Source organism: Protopterus annectens, chromosome 7.part1 (genome assembly GCF_019279795.1).
Source record: "Protopterus annectens isolate FY-2018-M chromosome 7.part1, PAN1.0, whole genome shotgun sequence".
Taxonomy (NCBI): Eukaryota; Metazoa; Chordata; order Ceratodontiformes; family Protopteridae; genus Protopterus; species Protopterus annectens.
In genome coordinates this window covers 188,823,404-188,836,702 of record NC_056740.1, presented here as the reverse complement: position 1 = coordinate 188,836,702, position 13,299 = coordinate 188,823,404, and the positions used below count along the sequence as shown (strand labels likewise).

General features: G+C 41.7%; 1 protein-coding gene across 1 annotated transcript in view; it reads left to right on the top strand.

The window, feature by feature from the left end:
* The window catches only part of LOC122807680 (cullin-associated NEDD8-dissociated protein 1-like), a 1,198,738-nt gene that overhangs the window by 397,495 nt on the left and 787,944 nt on the right, over positions 1-13,299 (top strand). The window lies entirely within an intron of this gene.

Sequence of the window (13,299 nt, the reverse complement as noted above, 5' to 3'; positions counted from 1 at the left end):
GTAAGCACCAGATACTGTGTTAAGGATTTTAATGTGTTCCACCTTTGCACCATTGACATGGGAACTTCTAAATTCATATGCATCAAAGTTTTTCAGACTTAAATATTACTTTTAGTACTGTTTTTTTAGCTACATAATAGAGTAATGTATTAACATGGTATCTTTTAGTTCCAGTGCATCTTATTTTTTGTTTGTGTCGGACATTATTAATAATTCTGATGACAGCTGCTCCCTCTCCCAGAAGCGTGCTTGACTGACCCAATGCCTCCTCTGTTTTCACATAATTAATCCATCTATTCCTTCACTAATGGATGGGGAGCCAGGCCTCCGGGAAAGCACATCAGTCCCCAAACCAGGATTTTATATCCCAGGCCACACACAGGATAGGGCAAGAAACTAATCATCCATTATTCCCTGTTTTGGGTTTTTACCTGCACACTTAAACCAGGAAGGAACCAGAAAAGTCCCCTGTCAGGGTGAGAGTCCTCCACTCCTTGTGTTCCCTGTATGGGCACACCAGCGTCATTTCTTGGTGAGAGATAAGAGTCTGGTGGGTAGGGAACAAAGTAGTCGGCCACTCTGGTGGAATTATCCCTCTCCTATCTCATTGCTAGCAGCTTTGAAGCTCCTGTATAGCTGCTTACAAGGAAGTATGTGCATTTCCAGTCCAGCAATCCTGACACCATGGTCCTGCTATATTTATTGCTGCAGGTGATCTACTCTCCAGTAGGTGTCATCAAAGCAGGGAACCAAGCTCCCTCCCTATCCCCAGCATAGCCAGGCAGCATCAGTATCTCACTCCCATCTTTTATGCCTGGCTTCCCCAATGCCCATACTATTGAATGAACATAGATAATCTGGACAGCGATCAGGGCTTTATCTGTCTGCACCACAGGTGGGCACAATTCTGACGTCAGCTGCTTTGACAAAGATAACATTTCAATTAATTCTAAAAATGTTGACAATAGGTTTTGCCAACCATTGAAAAATGTATTCCATTCATGACTAAAATGGTATATGCTGTCCAGTTGAATAAAGTTATAGTATTCGATCTTTTTGAACAGATTTGAATGTTAATTTAAAACAGGGTAAGACAAAAGTAGAAACTTTTGTATGGCTAGGAACCGTAGGTTTGAAAATGTTACAGGCTAAGTTGCAACAGGGGTGTGGTTGTTGATCAATCTGACAGACAAGTGTAGTGAATCTTTCTTCTAGTTTACTATAGGATGATGGATTATGAAGTGCTGCAAACTTCAGGTACAGATAAGCCTTTGTTGGGGGGAACCCACCCGAGACATTTTGGTTCAGTCCAAATCTTTAATAGATGATTGAAAGGCAGGAATCGAAATATTCAGTGTAAACAGTTGCGGGTGATAAATTAAACCAACCTTTTACTGCTTATGAAAAGCTCAGAAGTCCTTAGTTAATTTTCCGCTTGTCTTTGATTGTTGAATTACACTGCATTATGCTAGAAAAGCTGGGATATTTTTCAGACAGCTTTTTTCAGCCTTGGGTCATCATTTCAGTGTTATAGTTGGGACTCCAGCAATCTGTTGTTGAAATTTAGATTTAATTTGGAGCCATAACCGTTACTGGACAACTTTAGACATTTTCTCTGTGTATAGTAGTTCGGCACAGGTTTAAGTTGGAGACCATTTCTGCCCTGTTAAATGTAAAGGAAAAATAGTATCCTCAGAGGTGCTTGAGCTTTGTTGTATTCATAATTATCTTTTCCTTCACAGGAAGTGTCACTTAAAAAGGACAAGACACAAGTAAAACGTTCATAAAGGAAAAAAAAACTTTTTTGGGGGGTATAAGCCATTGACGTCACTGTGTTCTACCCTAAATCTCCTTTAAAAGATGCTCATTGGAAATATGCAAATGACCACTTAAGGATACAGGAGTGTTCCAGCTATGTGGTTTCTGAATGCCCTGACTTTTTACTTTTTAAAAGTGTTAAAGTATTTAGACCAATAAAGGCAATGCCTACCAGTTGTAGACATGACATGTTTCTCCATTTTTACAGATTCATCAGTACAGCATTAGTTCGGCGATGATCTGAAAATACTCAACTTTAACCAAAATCTTATGTCTATAACAATAGCGTGACTACCAAATTTTTCAATAATGAGACAAAGCACTTAAGGACGTACAAGTTTTTCAACTATATGGATTCTGAATGAGTGGCATTTGGCTTTATTGGCTGAATGCTTTAATAAAGATGTTTAAAAAGTAAATTCAGGGTCATTCAGAAGCCATATAGCAGAAAAACTTGTATTCCCCTGACTTTTTCTGTGGTTAGCACTGCTGCCTTACTATTCTTTGCCTTTGGTTGGGATGCCATCTGGGTAGAGTCCTTCCTGCGTCTGTGGACATTTGTCAGGTGTTTGTCTGTGTGTGTGTAATATATACAATCTATAATGGACAGGCACTTTGTCCAGGATTAATTCTTGTACTTTGTGTCCATTGTGTGCTTAATCAAGCTGCAGCTACAGTCAGTGGTCCAGAAGTGGATTAACAGGTAGTAAGAGAATGAGTAGACTAGTTACATTTGCTGCTGGTACAGGATTTATTTAGGTCTTCTAAGTACTCGATTGCTCCATTAACTTTTCTTGATGCAGCTCCTGATGTTTCTGTCACTCACTGTTGTATTCCCTTCCTTAATTAGCATTTTCTTTTCCATTCTGTCCTGTGTGTTACCAGTCTTCTCTTTCTCAGGTGTTATATTGTGAGGGACCAAGTCGTATTCTTTGCCAAAATCTAAGTGCACTTATTTTTAACAGATTTGTTTGCCCATTTGAATGTTGTAATACTTTTGCTACTTAAGAACTCATTGAAGGGTGGTTATTAGTTATATGAAGCCTGCCTATTACACTTGGAAGTCACCACGTGGCGACTACTGTACCAATATTAAAATCCCATACATATCTATGTTGCCTATTTAATACAGCACTTCTACCCACTTATCTCTGTTAATTATATTGTAGTAGACATTGCCGGTTTTTAGTAACTGGGATGTTGCCTCTGACAGACATACTGCTAGACCAGTTTTCTTCACTAACTCAGAGTTATTAGCTTTAAGAGACTGGTTCTTTGCAGGGCAGTCCTAGTGAGTGGTAACAGAGCCCTACCTGTAGCTGCCAAGAGGCTTCTAGTGGGTTGAAGGCACAGGTGAGAAAAGAGGTAGACCCAGAAGGTGAACTCATGTCCTGGTTGAAGCCTCATGGTAAAAACAGGACCCTCTTAGACTTGGGGATGAAAAATATTGGCTATCTGTCTCAAAAACAACAATGTGGACCATGAGGAAAAACAAAAGCCACAGTTGGTTATTCAGCAATGGACAACTCTGTGCACTCTGGTACTGTCACTTGTGGTCATGGGCCCACACTTAAGTGGAGTCCATCTCCACTATAGCCTAAAGCCATGACTGTGACCCAGAAAACTTGTGGTTAATTAATGAGTTGGGTAGTGGGGGAACTGGTGAGGGTGGTATTGAGTTGAGCTAGCAGACAACTCTGCCCATTAGGTGCCAGCAGTGTAGAATGCACAACTTGCAGAGTACTGGCTGGGATGGTAGCATAAGTACTACTTTTACACATGTTCATAAAGGGATGGTATAGCAGACCCTTGCATATGCAAGGATGCATGTTAGCTGTAGGGGGAAGGATTGGGGCCAGGACGTGGAAAATCCCTCATGGTTGTCTAGATGACGGCCAAGTCATTGGCAGTTCTTAATCTGGTTATAGGGATTAAATGGGCACAGTCATAGTGGGATCTTGATGGCTGTCAGTTATGGAGCTAGAAAAAAATGCATGCTTAAAGTTTGTAGGGAAATTAGATATTTATTTCAAAGACTGCCTCCCCTTTCACAAGCACTGTTTTATCATCCTGAATTTGTATTAGCTTCATGCCTCCTCTGATCAAAGAAACAAAAACAACCATTGCTGCCTGACCCTTTACTCCCAGTGAAATCCTTTACAAACTGATTTCCTTTGTTGGCTTTTCATAGCTTTGGAATCGTTTTCTTTTTCTGCATGTATACTTCTACCTCATGCCTTCTTTTTTCCGTTTCTGACTTATTTCATAGTTGTCAAGTGACACTATTTTTCTTTAATTAGTTCTAGTTTACAAACATTATAAGGTTTATTCTTTCTGCTGTTTTCCATTCATGACCTTAATGCCAATTGTACTTATGGTCTTCATTTCTGTTTTACACCCCTGCATCTTAAAATGTGATTTCAGTATGCCTGTATAAAAAATATAAATGCCAGTGTTGAGGTGTGACAATTTATAAGGTTTACAAAAATTAGCCATCTCAGCTGGCACAATGGCTGGATTCTTGTGTGCGACTCCATCAGTGCTGTTTCAGTGGGAAGACCTGGTTCATACTTCTCAATTGTACAGATTTTTGCAGAATGTCCAGATTTTTGCCTTGTATTTTTGGTCTGTTTCTCATAAAATTGCAGTTTTTTTGGCAAATCAGTGGTAACTCATTAAGGGTTGAAGTAAAAAAATACAGACATTTGAGTTTCAGACTTCATTTCCTTCAGAAAATTTATGCTAATGCAAAACCTGTTTTATCAACTTTCAGTTTATAAGAACAGTATTTAAAAAGGGTCCCTATTTTTGGGCCTTTGTCTCCCCACTATTTATGGCTTTGTCCTGACTTTTTGTTGTAAGAGGTTGAGAAGTATGCCTGGTGTCCAGGTGGGATGAGGCAGGAACAGATGTGCTTATGCCATCCTGAAAGAAAGGCATGTGATTTTTGCATTTTTGGAACAGTTGTGGAGTTTCAGCATCTTGATTTGGCCTTGCCAGGGTTTAGCCCATCATCATCTACACATATATATTTTTTCTGCCTGACACTTTCTCTACGGAAATATTATTCTGATTGAAAACAAGCCTCAGTTCCTGGTGGATTCCACTATGACATTATTGTGAAGGTGGCTATATGGACTGCAAATTAAGATAGTACTGCCCCTATTCCATCTTGTCCCATCAGATCAGGCCAGGTTGAAAAATAAGTTGCTATAAAAAAAGTCTACCCAGAGTTGCATTCATTTCTGTATGGCTTGTGTCCATCTTCCTCTTCTCTTAATCAGATCTTTTGTTTCACAGTCCTAATACAAACCATGATCTTTTTTGTTTTTAATAGATGGCTGCTGTTCCTATGAAATAAAGCCTCTTCCTTTTTTAGTAATCTACATCTTTCTCTCATTTCTCATACCCCCCATTATTCCTCTGCAGTTCTAATCTATATACAGTGGATATAAAAAGTGAACACACCCTTGTTAAAATGTTGTTTCAGGTGTCTAGTGAGGTACATGCCAAATGGGGCATTGTACTCGATTGGTCTAATGAGAGAAGAGTAGTGGGAGACAATGACCTATTTCTTCCTGGATGCAGACCCCTTGGTAATGAGATGTGCCACATAGAAGGACTTTCTGACCACAGTGGCAATGTGGTGATCAAAAGAGAGGTTGCTGTCAACCTGTGTTCCCAGATCTGTTATAACGCCTTCCGTGTTCAGTGGACTACCATCAATGTAGTAGGTCATGGGAACCGGGTTTTTCCCAAAGGGGATGATGACACATTTTTTGGCATTGAGCTTAAAGCCATGGTTCTGACACCAGTTGTTTGTCTCAGTGAGGCCTTTCTGTAGGATGTCAGCATCACTTGGGGAGTTGATAATAGCTCCCAACTTGCAATCATCTGCAAACTTTGTTAGTCAGAGTCCCTTCATGTTGGCCTGGACTTCAGATAAGTAGATACCAAAGAGGAGAAAGAGGAGAGGACTCTGGACTGAACCCTGTGGGACTCCACTCGTGAATGGTCGGTAGTCTGACTTGGAGTCGGCTACTTTCACACTGTGGGTTCTATCTGTGAGCCAGTTTGCAACCCACCTAGTGATATAGGGGTTGATGCCTAGCTGAGTTTTTCTATGATTCCTGAGTGGGGAATGGTATCAAAGGCCATGGCCAGATCAAGGTAGGTTGTATGAGCCACCTTGCCTTCATCTACAGCTCTGGTGACTGACTCAAAGAAGTTGACCAGGCATGATCTACCCTTCACAAAACCAAACTGTGTAGGATTCAGAGTTTGGAGATTCCCTGTATCCTTGTTTATTAGGTCCATGATGATGCATTCCATAGCTTTGCATATCAGACTTGTCAGGCTAATGTGGCGATAGTTCCCAGGGTCTGTAGTCGCTCCTCCTTTCTGGAGAGGGAGGAGTGTAGCAATACGCCATTCAGTAGAGACACAGCCTAAGGTGAAGCTGTGATTGAACAGGGCACTCGGGTGAGGTGCCTGTTCACTCTGTACTTCATGTAGAACACAGCCAGGGGATATTGTCAGGTCACGTGGAAGCTGTATACTAAGCCCCTTGGTCAGTGATGTTTTAACCTGTGCAGCAGTAATACTGGGTGCCTGGAAATCTACTGTTAATGTGATAGGTCCCTTGGGGGGGGAGGGGTAAAGGTGGCACTGAATCTGTCGGCCAGTATATTGGCAATATCTGTTGGCTCAGTACAGGAGGTACAATTGTGCAGTAGCTCAGAGCAAATCTGGGTATTGCTGTGGAAATTCTTTACATAACTGTAGCAGGCCTTGTAGTTGTCTTTACTATCTGTTGCAATTCTGTTTTCATAGCTAGCTTTAGAGGATTTGATGAGGGATATTAACTTTTTGTTGAGGCTGAGAAGGGAGTTTTTCCAGTCTTGGAGCTTCACCTTATTCCGCATCAGTTTCCTCCTTCTGTTGTAGAGTTTGTTTATGGCAGGGGACCACCAGATTGGCTTCTTTTTTTTTTTGTGGAGAGCGTCTTCGTTCTATTAGGTATAGCGCAATATATGCATTTGTGTACGTGTTCGTACAGTGCTTTGGTGTATGATTCGGTGGTCATGCAACTATTCTCCATTTGCATGGGTGCCGTGAAGTTAGCCACCTCTTTATTTAGGAGCCCAAAGTTAGCTTTGGAGAAGTTTTTCATGGTGGTTACCTTTGAGGGGTGGGGGTGGGAGGGATGTGGATTTCCAAGGTGATTAGTTTGTGGTCAGATCTAACCATGGAGGAGTTGACTATTGGTGTAGAGCAACAGTTGCTCATGTTAGTAATGACCAGGTCAAGGATGTTGCTACTTCTAGTGGGGGTACGAACGAGCTGGTCCAAGGCATTGGAATTAATGAATTCCAGGAAATGGGCAAGTGTATTGGTACACGAGTAATTTTCCCAGTTAATGGAGGGGTAGTTGAAGTCACCCAGTTTGTGTGTGTTAGGTTGGACCCTAATATTCTCTAGGGTGCTTAGGAACGTGGAGTATGTGTCTTGGGACAAGGTTGGGGACATATAGCAGGCTACGACCTGAACCACCGTCTTACCCAATGTTAGCTGCACCTGAAGTATCTCTGATGCAGGCTACCAGTCTGGAGGTGAGCACATCCTTTATGAATATGGAAAAACCACTGCCTTTGGAGCTTCAGTCCAAGTTCTGGAGCTAAATGATATGGAATGAGTTATAGCCTGGTAATGCAGGGGTGCTTTCTGCTACCTTGAACCAGGTCTCTTTTACAGCACAAATGCTGATGTTCTCCATTTTAAGGAGTGCTTTGTGCAAGTGCATTTTGAGATTTAGACTTCTAGCATTGAGCAGCATGACCCTCAGATTGCATTGTTTGTAGCTGTTACGGTGGTAATTTGGTCTTTGGAACACTACCTAAAAAAGGCATTATAGGGGTGGCAAGAGCCTTGGCCATTATCCAAAAGCCCATGGATTGACCGATGCAGGCCATCTCTGGCAAAACATCGAGGTCTGTCAATCATGTCATCCCAGGCATACAGATAATGCATCCTCTTAGAATGACACCAGAAACTTAGCCAATTGTTGAAATCAATCATTTTCTGATTATACTGTGGTATAATTCTGGGTGATGGTAGTATGCTGCTCAGGGCTAGAGTCCTACCTGCCTGGGCTACATAATCAGAGAGCTCCTCCATGTCTCTTCATGTAGTCCAGGGAGCTACGTCTCCGGTCATTCACACCCACATGTACAATGATGGAGTCATATTTGTACCTGTTGTTGAGGGACCTGAGTGCATGCGTTATGTGGCGGATCCTGGCACCTGACATGCAGCTGACTGTTACTTTCTCCTTATTCAATGGTTCAACCTACTGAGTGGTACATCAGTGTACCTCACTATCGAGTCACCTGTGACTAGTGTGTTGGGCATGCTGTTTTGCCTTGGGGGGGGGGTTGGTTGCTTTGCACACTGTCTAGGAGAGTTATATGTCTCCTGGTTAGTGTTTTGTTGTGGTGGTCGATTGTGTTTCTGCTATGGAGGTCTCAGCTGTTTGGGTAGATTTTTATTGAGAGCCTCTGTGAAGGTGGGTGTATGGTTTGTATTTTTATGTGAAGGCAGTGCTGGTGTTCTGGAGGGCTATGTGTTCCATGTGGTGTGGTGCAAGTGTTGACCTTCTCCTCTTGACCAGCTATTCCAGTCGTGGTTGAAGAGTGCGTGGCTTCCACTTTGGATATATAAGTGCATCTCTCGCGAGTCTGAGTGTTAGGAGGTAAGAGGAGAGGGTTGTCACGGTGTACATGAGGCAGTTGCTACATTGGCTTAGGATGCCCAAGTTCACCAGGTTAATAGGAGAAAGCATAGGGAACTGACCTTTAGACATGCCTAGAGGGGTGAGCATTAATAGTAAGTACTGGAGCTGTTTCCTTGTAGAATATTTAGTGCTGGTAGCACTTTTGTGTGCTACAATAATTGCTACAAGAAGTCTGGTAAAGTGCTAGACTAATAAGCTAGTGAAAGTGCAGGAGAGGAGAGAACTAGCAGATCTAAGGGAAAAGTTGAAGAGCAGACTTTGGCACTGCTCAGAAGCTTACAAACAGTCCTGGATACAGCAAATCTGTATCTGGACTAGACTAGTTACAGGAAAGGTGGAAAACTAGTGCAAATGCATGCTTCTAAACCAGAAAGTTGAAAGAGATGGAAAGACACCCCAAACAGCCAATAAACTGTAATTTTTGGGGCAGAATCCACTCCTCTTGTGGAAGATAGGCTACCTAGTGCTTATCACTCCCACTGATGAGCTAGAAGGCTTCCCTCCAAGACAGAAAGACGTGGGGGGGCTCAGAAGTTTACATACAGTCCTGGATACAGCAAATCTTTATCTGGACTAGACTAGTTATAGGAAAGGCAGGAAAAACGCAAATGCAGTCTTTTAGACCAGAAAGCTGAAAGAGATGGAAAACTGCTCATACAGGCAGTAAACTACAATTTCTGGGCCAGAGACCACTCCTCTTGTGGTAGATGGCTACCTAGTGCTTACCAGTCCCAATGATGAGCTAGACAGCTTCCCTCCAACACAGAAAGGCTTGGGGGGCTCAGAAGCTTACAAACAGTCCTGATTACAGCAAATCTGTATCTGGACTAGACTAATTACAGGAAAGGCAGGATACAAGCTTAGAATTTTTTTTTGCAATTAAATTAGCAAATGACTAAATACAAATGCAGAAGGCAGTAAATTAGGGGGCTACTAATAAGCAGTAATAAGTGCAGAGTAAGAGCAACTGAACAGATAAGAGCACACAGAACCGCAAACTAAGACAGTTACAGTAAGAACAGCTGAATAAAATATAATATTTTTTTCGGGGGGGGGGGTGAGGGCAGAGCAGGATTAAGAGGTTATCGTGGTTGTCCTTTCCAAATGCTCTCTCTGTACACAGTAGTTAAAAACTGAAGAGATGGGACTAGTAGGAGTGTCTGAAATCAAAATATGATCTCACTGTACTCAGTTGAGTGAGCAAATGAGATGGGTCCAGAAGGAGTGTCCAAACACAAATTTACAAGAGGGGCGTGCAGTTTTAAAGCCACCAAGATTAACATCACAACAAGAACAGGAAGGAGGGTAGGGAACCAACTGTAGAGGCACAGAGAGACCACAATATTCAATTCAATTAATATTCAGTGAAAAAAATAAATAAAATGCAGTACTATATAAAGAAAGTGCAGGTAAAAGTGTATTTAATTTAGCTTATACGTCCAGTTGATTTCAGGTAAATCTTAGGCAGAGAACAGCTCAGATATTTAGCAGAAATAACACAAGATGTAACACTTATATGGCAAGACAACCCCCTCAGGCTAGGAGTTAAACACAGACTTTCAAAGAAGTGAAACTACCTCCACTGCTACCACTGGCTACACGTCTAACGAAGCTCCCTGTAGAGACACAGAGACACCACAATATTCAATTCAGTTAATATTCAGTGAAATAAAAAAAATGCAGTACTATATGAAAAAAGTGCAGATAAGTGTACTTAATTTAGCTTATACGTCCAGTTGATTGCAGGTCATGAAAAAATGTGGAGAAAGTATGGGACAACAGTGATGTTGCAAAGAACTGAACGTCCCTCCAAAATTGATGAAAAGACCAGATGAAAACTGGTCATGGAGGCTGCCAAGAGACCTACAGCAACACTGAAGGAGCTGCAGGAATTTCTGGCAAGTACTGGTTGTGTACTACATGTGACAACAATCTCTCCATATGTCTAGACTATGGGGTAGAGTTGCAAGATGGAAGCCTTTTCTTACACAGAAAAACAGCCAGGCCTGGCTAAAATTTGCAAAACAATACATAGTCTCCCAAAAGCATGTGGAAAAATGTGTTCTGATCTGTTGATACCAAGGATGACCTTTTTGGCCACAATTCCAAAAGATAGTTTGGCGCAAAAACAACACTTTGCATCACCAAAAGAACACTATCCCCATACTTGGTGGTGTCCGTATCCTGCTTTAGGGTTGTTTTTCTTCAGCTGGAACTGAGGCTTTAGTCAAAGTGGAGGGAATTATGAACAGTTCTAAATACCTGTCATTTTTGGCCCAAAACCTTCAGGCATCTGCTAGAAAGATGAAGACCCCAAGCATACATCCAAATCAACAAAAGAATGGCTTCACTAGAAGAAAATTAACATTTTGGAATGGCCCAGCCAGAACCCAGACCTAAATCAAATAGAAAATCTGTGGGGTGACCTGAAGAGGGGTGTGCATAAGAGATGCCATCGCATTCTGACAGATTTGGCACACTTTTGCAAGGAAGAGTGGCAAATATTGCCAAGTCAAGATGTGCCATGCTGATAGAGTCCTACCCAAGAAGACTGAATGCTGTAATTAAATCAAAAGGTGCTTCAGCAAAGTATTAGTTTAAGAGTGTGCACACTTATGCAACTAGCTTATTATACGTTTTTTATTTTGTATATTTTTTCCCCTAACAGATTTGTTTGTTTTTTTAATTGAATTATACAAGTTATAGGTCACATTTAAAGTGGGGAAAGTTTTGAAATGATTTATTGTGGTCTCATTTTTTTTATATCACAAAAAACCTGGGATGTTAACAGGGTGTGTACACTTTTTATATCCACTGTACACTGTTTAGAGGCTCAAATCATGTCTTCCTTCATTTGTGAAAAACTGCCTTGATCCAGTGTGTCCATTTTTGTTTGATTCAACTTTTGGGCCTCTGATCTGACTCTCATCTTGTCTCATCACCTTCAAAACCTTAGGATCCAGGGATCGGACTGTTCCCCGACCTATAATTCCTCTTCCTTCATCAGATTGCCTCAGATTTTGTTTGCTTGAACCAAACTGTCATAATGGCTCTAATCTCCATTTTAAGATAAATCTTTTCAAAATATTTCACTTAATCTTAATTTCTTATAGCTTCATCTGGGGCTTTGCACTTTCCTTCCCTACCGGTTGTCTTTTTGACAACTTTAGATAATATTTAGATTGCCTGTTTATGTAGCCTTAGATAGTTAGTTTTATAATTTAAAGTTTTCCATTAGTTAGTGATGTTTTTTTTCTCTTTCATATTCATAGAAAAGATTTCAAGATTACTCTGGTGTGTGTGCATGCGCACTTTGTGTGTGTGTGTGTGTGTGTGTGTGTGTGTGTGTGTGTGTGTGTGTGTGTGCTTGATGATTTCTTATCCAGTCATCCTACTAGTATGGCTGATTAAAATTTTTAAAAAATATTCAAAATATGGTCAAAAATTCCTCCACAAGACTCCCACTCCCTTTGTGTCTTCTGCTTGGGAGAGGCTTATTTGGGCATAGACTGTGAAACCTGTGCTTCTTTTCATCACAAAGCCATTCAAAGTAGAAGTGACAAGTTAATTTTAAAGCTTTGTTTTACAGTTCAAAGTTCCCCTAGTAAAACAGTGGAAGCCCCTTTCCCTGTACATCTAAAGAGAAGGAAAAAGAACTCTGCAAACAGAGTTGTTGGAGAGCAAGACTACAGAGAAGGGGCTCAAGAAAGCCAAAAAATGGTCTCCTGACAGAGCAGTTTCTGTGGGTCTGATCCAAAAATACCAAAATCGTTGGATTTGAAATCTACCTGGATATGTTCTCATTCTTCCTTGCTACTTTTTCCCCCCGGAGCCAGTTAAACCTTTATACCATTTGTTGATATTTTAACACTGGTCCAGGTCTTCCTGGATCTCCTCTTCAAGATCTGCCCATTCTTCCAGGAGCCTTACCAAAGCCAACATTGACAGAATGAAGTGGAGGTTCCTACGAATGTAGATACAGTTGGGGGTCCTATAGGCTCCATCCACTGCACGTTGAACCAAGAACAGTGCCATTGACCCCTCCACCAGTGACTCCATTACAGGTCTGATCTTCCGAACTGACGTCCTCCGATCAGAACATTCCCAGGACACCTATTTCGATTCTGGTAGTGCATTCCACTTTGGCCCTGACTATCCCCCAGTCTCTCTCTTGAATCTGAAATTGTTGGATCAAGACAGGAATTGAAGCTAAAGCATAGGGGACAGTGCCTGAGGGGATGGCTCGACAAACTTTCAGATCTGCCCCTCCCTGTTGGACTATTGGCTTTTGACAGCTCAGCTCTGATGTCGGCACTGGAACTGGGGCAGATCAGAGCCTAGGGAGCTCTCTGTATTCCCCCCATTAGAGAGATCTCCTTGACTCTGGTTTCCACTTTGGCTTTCCTGGCTTTCTGGTGAATTCTCTCCAAGAGTTAACTCAACATCCTATGTATACTGCTTCATACTCTGGTCCTTCATGTCAACAGGGACCGTCAGTTGCCCTAAAGCCTTAGGGAGTTCTCTTACTGAGTTCCCAGTCTGATTAGGCCCATCACCGGAAGTTCCCCAGTGATAGGTCCATAGGAAACAGACTTGTGAAAGGAAGCACTTGGATTCATTACTGGAATCTGTCACAGAAGACATGAATTTGGATGAAGGGGAGGGATCCCCTAGATCCCCCTTTGAAG